The following is a 9,182-nucleotide window of genomic DNA, read 5'->3' as shown; positions in this document are numbered from 1 at the left end:
ATACCTTAAAAAATGTCTGGCATTATGAGTATTCAGAGACTTGATGGATGGATCATCTCTCAGGATCTCTAATCCTCCATCATTAGTGCTGAATGAAGGGCTTTTCAGAAGAGGTGATGATATAGGTAGTGTCTAATCAAAAAATGCAAATTTGAAGAAACCAGCCTGCTTGTGCTGGCATTGTGATAATATGGGTTGAAAAAGGTAAGGGTGGCATATTTTTTTGACTTCACCTTGGCAGACATAAACGCCCCAGCACTATGTGCTAATTCAGACATGAGACAGACAGACAAATCAGCTAGATATTTGACAGCTTTACTGCAGCTGGCTGTAGATATATATCTTTTTTTTTTCACCCTTGGGATTTTACAAGGAAAACACCTTGTAGTGTGGATTGTAATGCAAGGAAACTATGTTTATTAGCGATTGACAGCTATAGGTTTCTGTCACCTTCAAGAAGAAAAGTTGCCTGGCAATAAAGGAGCTTATCCGTAAATCTGTACATGATTTGGGAGACAATCTGTTAGAGTTCTGTACAGATGGGAGCATTTCAGCACAGAGCAGGCAGAAGTTCTCTGACTCTTTGTCTTAGAGTTCCTATCTAAGGGCTTCAGGGCTTCAGAATTTTGTGTAATATTTAAAACATTGATTACCTGCTGTGACTGCAAAGATAATGCATTACTTGGCATCATCTACATGCATTCTTCTCCTGCAGTGTTGGTGAATCTGCATTCAGCCACTTGCGCCTGTTCATTCAGTTTTCCTAGTAATCAAAGGCAGGCACTTCTGAAATGACTATTTGGAATTATCGTTAACATCTGGAGTGGAAAGAGGGAGTGACTAACTCACCTGCTTGATACTAGAGACACTTCAACTTCTTTTCGTCTTTTAATAACAAACTTACTGAATGAGTGGGGTCTAATTATTGCCTCCGTTTCCTACCAACTAATGATTTCTTTCACCAGCCCAGTGAGATTGCTTGTTTAAAGGGCTTCGGATGGCCCCTTCATTTGTACTTGAACAGTACTTTCTCGGTCCTCAGTTTCCTTGATGGTTTGGCACACTGAACACATTTGACTACTTCCTTTTATCACAACACTGTTCCTCTGGCATTAAGTTTATATTTTTACTTCTTCTCTGTTTCCTATTCTGATTTATTTTCTTCCCTTTGTAGAAGATCTGAGGATTTGATAGTTTTCTCTAACTTTTCTCTGATCTCTTTACATCTCCTTCAAAGATTTTATCCGTTCATATCTCCAACTGTCATTGTTAAGAAAACAGAGAAGACAGTCACAAATCTCCCATGGAATTTATCTGCTGAATTTTCACTTGAATGTTTGAATGCATGTAAGATAAGAACAGGATCTCGTTTGAATTTCTCTGTGTTTTCACATTCAATGAGTTTCTAATTCTTGTGAGCTTTTTTCTTTGGAATCTTTGTCAAATCTTTCCATTCTCACTGCCTCTGGTCTAATCCTGAATCTCTTCCTATCATTTTGAGTCATTGCAATAGCATTACAGAAGAAAAGTTTAGTTCCAACATGCTCTCATTTCTTCTGATTATGACCATCTAATCAATATTTCTAAAATGTAAGTTGTATCACATTACATCCTTGTTTACAGCCATCATATCATTCCTTTGCTCAGTGTAAGTTCCATGAAGATAGGAATTTATCCATTTTATGTATTAGTATATCCTCAGTTATCAGGTGGCTGGCAAATAATGTTTTCAATAAAATTACTGAATGAATAATAAAGATTTCACTCTAAATGTAGCCTGAATTCAATATTTTCTACCATTTGACAGCAATCTGCTTCTTTAAACCCATCTTTCTTTACTCTTTTCTGTGAATTCCAAATTTCAGGTTGACTAATCTACTTCTTACTTCTGCCTTATAAATCTTGTTTTACTTCAAATTCTAAAGCCTGACTTCCTGTGTTAATCCCATCTGAAAACTGCCACTCATTTTTGCATTCACTGAAGACTTTCAGTCTGCCTTGCACTTTGCTATGTGCTTTCCATTGTTACCGTTTACCATTTCCATATACCTTACCCTGCCCTGTGAGGTTGGTATCATTTTCTTCTATTTTATGACTAAGGACCTGGCAGCTCTGAGAAATGAAGTCACATAGCAGTTAGACTGGAGGGTTGAGATTTGATGCTTGAGAGGTCCAGCTCCATGGCCTAGACTCTAAGTTCCCATGGTTTTCACAATCTTTGCATTCTCCTCTGAATGCTTGACATATGAGATCTGTATTGCTAATTTGGTATTATTCATATGTCCTTGCAGTGTGTTTAAGTTTTCATATCTATTAACCTTATCTCTCAAGTGAAGAGACTTTATCTTTCACTCTCATCATTCACAGATACAAATAGAGATAAGAACAGTGATACTGAAGTAACGTGATCACCTGGTGGGATTTCTTTTGGATCAAAACCCACACTTCGGGCCTAGTGAACTAAAAACTGAATAGGTATTGCCTGTTGAGTGCTTTATACTCACATGAACATTCAATCCACTTAGTAAAATGTATTTTCAGAACTGCAGTAGGTATAAAAGAAGAACACGTCTTTATTTATGTAAATAATTAAAAATAAATGTCAGGCATATCCCATTCCAACTCATTTAAGTCATTTTAATGATACATGAAATATAAAAGGAGATTTTTGTTAAAGGTCTCTAAGGAGAAAAGGGCAACTCTACTAAATAAAGAAGCATGAGCATGCTGGGGCAAACTTAAAAGGAGATGGCATTTATACAAAATGCAATTTACTTTGACAGTAATTTTCTGAATTTCCCTGGTTGTTATTGAAGATATATGTGTGTTTGAAAAAGAACGCTCCCTTTTCCCTTTCTAGCCAGCTGCTCTGTTTGATCCTGCAGTGAAGTCACCATCCTGTGTTAATGGCTTCACACTTTGTTCCTGGAGAAAAAAAAAATTATTATGATGTCACAAATTTGTCATTTTGACTTCACCACAGGGTCAGGTTGGGGGAGAAAATACATTGTAAAGGATTAAAATCTTTCAGGCAGAAACTTCGTTTTTCCTCCTTGTAACATGAAATAGGTAGTGTTAGGACCAGCACTTAATAGTAGGTGAAAGGGTACCCGTCTATAAAGGTTCACAGATATCATATTAGAAATAATCCATCTGAAATTCTCTTACATTTAAGAGATGCCAGAATAACTTTTACCTCTACACTTAGGCCAATCTTTTTCTTTATTTTTCTATATATACCCTAAAGATCCCAGTTTCAAAATGGAGAGTTTCCTTACCTCCAATTGCAGTTTTTTGCAACCTGTTAAACTCTTTGAGGAATCACAATACTATATCCTCTCTTTGCACAACTATTAAAGAGCTGCATTGTCCCAGAATTTTAAAATTAATGCATATGAACCTCAGTTTAAGACAGCAGGGTTGCTATTCTTTTCCTTTCCCAAATCCATCAAAAACAATGACTAGAAATTTTAAAAAGAAAAAGAAAAAACTAGTTGAAACAAACAAAAAAAATGACTGTAATCTCCACCTAGTAACTGTTCACACACCCAGCAAATGATGTGAAATCTGGTTGTAAACAGGGCAGCATCTGAGAGCCAATGCATGCCTTCTTGAACATTGATGGATATAGATTTTTTCCAAAAGTAAAAGTTACACTCCAAAAGGGCATAGCTGATGATTCTTTGATTCAAGATGACAAGATCCAGGGGGTGTAGTGACTGCAGAAAAGTACAGAACCTCCCTGTAGAATTTGTTTAATAGCATAGAATGGCAGGAGGTGGCACTGAAGGAGAAACTGAACAGACACTCCCTAGCGCTATTGACCGCAGCCTAGTGTTCTTTGCAAGAGTGAGTGCCAGAGGTGACGTAGGGAGAGGAGGCAGCTGCACAGGGAACACTTGACATAAAAGGATTTTCTGTGAGTCACGATCACTACTTGTGCACAGAGGGGAGTCATGCACTTAGGAAAAGGGAAATAACTGAATTGATATGAAAGTATTTGAGAGCACACATTTCCATTTAGACTCTGGACTTACCTATCCTCTAGCTCCTTCTCTCCAACCCTCCTATATATTAGTATCCAGCAGGCAGCTAGCCTCATTCAAATTTGAGTAAAACTTAGAAACCAACACATAAACTGTGAGGAAAAAAGTGGATGGAAAAAAAAAATAGATATAAGCAAATGGTAGCAAAGTAAACATCCTTACCTAAAAATACACAGGACAAATTTAAATAAATAACTTTTCCTATTCTCAAAGAAGTGTTATATATATATATATATATGATATATATATATGATATATATATATCACTATATATAAGTGGTGGTGAAGAACCTGCCTATCAATGCAGGAGACATAAGAGACATGGGTTCAATCCCTGGGTTGTAAAGATCCCCTGGAGGAGGGCATGGCAACCCATTCCAGTATTCTTGCCTGGGGAATCCCATGGACAGAAGAGCCTGGCAGGCTACAGCCCATAGGGTCGCAGTGGCCAACTGCTAGTCCTCAGAAAAGAAATGTAAGAAACAAGTATAACACACTGGAAGCAAAGCCATATTATGAAGCAATTTAAAATATAATAAAAGTGACTTAAAGTACAAAGATATAGTGGGTATAATGGGAAAAACACACAAAATTAAATGTGAAATAGCAAAGATACAAAAATAGTAATGAAGAAGATATAGAGAATGCAGAAGATATCTTACTGATGCATATTTCATGTTCTTGAAGAAAATCAGAAAGGAAAAAAAGCATTCAAATATAAGAAAAATTCCTGAAAAAAGACTTTAATTTACAGCTAAAAAGGGTATTTTGTGTCTTTAGAAAACATGATACAAATTTGGTGAAATTGCTAAATTTCATCAGTATCAAGGAAATAACCATATAAACAACATGGGAGAAAACATTAAAAATCAGACTATCCTCAAGCTTATTTGAAAGAGAACCAAAGACCAGAAGACAACACATATGCTTTGAAACTTTTGAGAAAAAGATGTTGTGGTCCAAGAGTTTATACTCAGTCTGGTTGACCTCTTAGTATAAAAGGCAATTAGCAGACCACTTTATACTCAGAAGAAGTTAGGGGATGCAACAAGGAAAACATTGTTTACATTAATAAATAAATATCCAAACTGCTGCCTGGTTCTTTCTGGCCAGAAGATGAATCAAGATGAAACTGAAAAATAGAGAAACATGTCGAAAGAAAGAGAAGCAAGTTCTGAATTGGTTGAGATATAAAATTATGACAAGAGAGTAGTATTTATAGCTAAAGGGCAGAATTTAAATGCTATCAAGAAGGCAAGGGAGAAGAATAAGAATCATGGAACATATAAGAAAGGAGATAGGAAAATGTCTAACACTAATTTATTCATCTATTATGAAGGAAGGTCAATAGATTTGTGTAAATTTGAAATTTATAGTTAAAATATGAATATTACAAATTTTAAAACATTTTTCTGCATTAAAATAAGTAAGCTCTTTTAGGAACTAATACCTTTCCATAGAAGAAACAATTGGGTAAATTCTAGCATTTTATTCCCACTTGTTTCTCTTTCTTAAATTCAAATTAAAATAATTTTATATTTGTATTAAAACAGTTCATATAATGTGATTCCATTCTTCCAAAATTATTGCTTAAAGCACTTATAACTATCTATATCTAGCTGCCTAAGAATCTAACCAGATAGGTTTCTTTAGGTAACAAGTTCTCCAGCATCTAGCTGTAATTCCATATATCCTTATTTATTATCTTCCATCTATTTAAGAACATTGAGATGCCAGAAATTAATCTTACCTAAAGGTAATGATGATTCTTTTTGGTTGGGGAGATTCAGAATAATATTTTATTTTCTATTTATCCTCTCATCACTACTTGACTTTTTATTTTTATCATAAGTTTTGTTTTTAAAAACCCACACTGGATAAAAAAGCAGGGGTGTGTGTCATCACATTTAAAAAACATTCAAATTAAAAAAAATTATTTGGCTTGAATAAATAGTTCTTTAGTGTTGGTAATTACAAATAGCACAATTTAAGAGTTTCTACATATTTTGGAAGTCTTTGTTCTTTTAAAACCTTATCGCTCATTTGGTTTCAACCTTATTGTTCTGTCTTTTCCTTGGATTGCTTTTCTATTTCTTCATTTCTAGACTCCAGATTAATTTCTAGCTTCTTTTCCTCAATGGAGTATTTCACTAAGACTAGCTCTGAGTTCTTAGTTTTTCTCTATGCTTTTCTTTTCTCACTAAAGCCTTCCTGGAGCCATAACTCGTCTTGAGATGATGACCTAACTCAGTTTTCCAGCTGTGTCTTCTTTCTTGAACCTTGGTGTTCCTCTATAGATATTTGAAACTTTAAAGTTTCTGCCATCCTCCCAAATTCAAGCTGGTTAAAACTGACTTGTTCTTCCTTAAAAACTAACAACATACACATACACAGTCAGTCAGTTCAGTCACTCAGTCGTGTCCGACCCTTTGCGACCCCATGAATCGCAGCACGCCAGGCCTCCCTGTCCATCACCAACTCCTGGAGTTCACTCAGACTCATGTTCACCGAGTCAGTGATGCCATCAGCCATCTCATCCTTGGTTGTCCCCTTCTCCTTCTGCCCCCAAATCCCTCCCAGCATCAAAGTCTTTTCCAATGAGTCAACTCTTCACATGAGGTGGCCAAAGTACTGGAGTTTCAGCTTTAGCATCATTCCTTCCAAAGAAATCCCAGGGTTGATCTCCTTCAGAATGGACTGGTTGGATCTCCTTGCAGTCCAAGGGACTCTCAAGAATCTTCTCCAACACCACAGTTCAAAAGCACCAATTCTTCAGCGCTCAGCCTTCTTCACAGTCCAACTCTCACATCCATACATGACCACAGGAAAAACCATAGCCTTGACTAGACGGACCTTAGTTGGCAAAGTAATGTCTCTGCTTTTGAATATGCTGTCTAGTTTGGTCATAACTTTTCTTCCAAGGAGTAAGCATCTTTTAATTTCATGGCTGCAATCACCATCTGCAGTGATTTTGGGGCCCCCCAAAATAAAGTCTGACACTGTTTCCACTGTTTCCCCATCTGTTTCCCAGGAAGTGATTGGACCGGATGCCATGATCTTCATTTTCTGAATGTTGAGTTTTAAGCCAACTTTTTCACTCTCCTCTTTCACTTTCATCAAGAGGCTTTTTAGTTTCTCTTCACTTTCTTCCATAAGGGTGGTGTCATCTGCATATCTGAGGTTATTGATATTTCTCTGGGCAATCCGGATTCCAGCTTGTGTTTCTTCCAGTCCAGCATTTCTCATGATGTACTCTGCATATAAGTTAAATAAGCAGGGTGAAAATATACAGCCTTGACGTACTCCTTTTCCTATTTGGAACCAGTCTGTTGTTCCATGTCCAGTTCTAACTGTTGCTTCCTGGCCTGCATACAGATTTCTCAAGAGGCAGGTCAGGTGGTCTGGTATCCCCATCTCTTTCAGAATTTTCCAGTTTATTGTGATCCACACAGTCAAAGGCTTTGGCATAGTCAATAAAGCAGAAATAGATGTTTTTTCTGGAACTCTCTTGCTTTTTCCATGATCCAGTGGATGGTGGCAATTTGATCTCTGGTTCCTCTGCCTATTCTAATACCAGCTTGAACATCAGGAAGTTCACGGTTCACGTATTGCTGAAGCCTGGCTTGCAGAATTTTGAGCATTACTTTGCTAGCATGTGAGATGAGTGCAATTGTGTGGTAGTTTGAGCATTCTTTGGCATTGCCTTTCTTTGGGATCGGAGTGAAAACTGACCTTCTCCAGTCCTGTGGCCACAGCTGAGTTTTCCAAATTTGCTGGCATATTGAGTGCAGCACTTTCACAGCATCATCTTCCAGGATTTGAAATAGCTCAACTGGAATTCCATCACCTCCGCTGGCTTTGTTCGTAGTGATGCTTTCTAAGGCCCACTTGACTTCACATTCCAAGATGTCTGGCTCTAGATGAGTGATCACACCATCGTGATTATCTTCACAGGTCGTGAAGATCTTTTTTGTACAGTTCTTCCGTGTATTCTTGCCACTTCTTCTTAATATCTTCTGCTTCTGTTAAGTCCATACCATTTCTATCCTTTATCGAGCCCATCTTTGCATGAAATGTTCCCTTGGTATATCTAATTTTCTTATACAGACACACATATTAAAGTAACAAGAACAACAAAACTTTATTCTTCCTTTCAAAAAGTTGATTTTATTAAGTCTGTTAACTGCCAAATGTTTTAAACCGAGCTGTCTGGTTTCTCACCTCCCACTCAGTTCGTATCCAACAATAATTTGGCTTTTATTCCTTCTCCTCCTCCTAAAACTACTTTCATCAAGGCCAACAATGCCCTTCATATAATTAAATCCAATAGGAGGTCTTTTTTAGGCTTCAACTCATTTGTCTACAAAACAGTTTTCAAAGATGTTAACCACTTCTACCAGGAAACATTCCCTTTCTTAATTCTCTCACACCATATCCTCCACGTTCCCCCCAACACCCCCCATCCATCAACTTCTTAGTCTCCAGGGCAAGTATATCCTCATTTGCTTCCCTTCTGAACACTGCAGATTTCCAGGCTTGCTCTAAGTCCTGTAAGCCTCTTACTGTAAATTTTCTTCCTAGTGGTTTTTATCCATATCCATGACTCATCTCTTTGATAGGGACTTTCACATTTAGATCTGCAGCCTAGACTGTTCCTCTGAGTGCCAAACCTGTACTTCTATCTAATGATTCAGCATTCCCAATTGGATGTCTCAAAGAAGCATCAAACTCAACTTGTTCAGAAATGAACTAATAATTTCCCCTTCCAAAGCAGGACCCACAGTGTTCTTGTTCTTAGGAATACTCTTTTATTATTTGCCTAGTTAAAGTCACTTCCTCAGAGAAACTTCCTCAATATATCCCAACTCATACAGGTCTTTTGTTGCGTGCATGCATAGCTTCCTCTATTTCTTTTATAAGCCCTATCAGAGTTCAAAATTATATATTTATCATCTGACTATAATTAATATATCATTTATTTGATTAACATCAGTCTTCATAAGTGTGGATGTGTATGTATAAATATTAATAAGATTATATGTATAATAAAATACATATATTTCCATCATCATAGACTATAGCCTTACCATGGTGAAGGGGCTTGGATAATTCAGTGAAGCTATGAGCCATGCCCTG

The sequence above is a fragment of the Ovis canadensis genome, chromosome 1 (genome assembly GCF_042477335.2).
Source record: "Ovis canadensis isolate MfBH-ARS-UI-01 breed Bighorn chromosome 1, ARS-UI_OviCan_v2, whole genome shotgun sequence".
In the NCBI taxonomy this organism is placed as follows: Eukaryota; Metazoa; Chordata; class Mammalia; order Artiodactyla; family Bovidae; genus Ovis; species Ovis canadensis.
Note: the sequence above shows the minus strand (reverse complement) of the source record.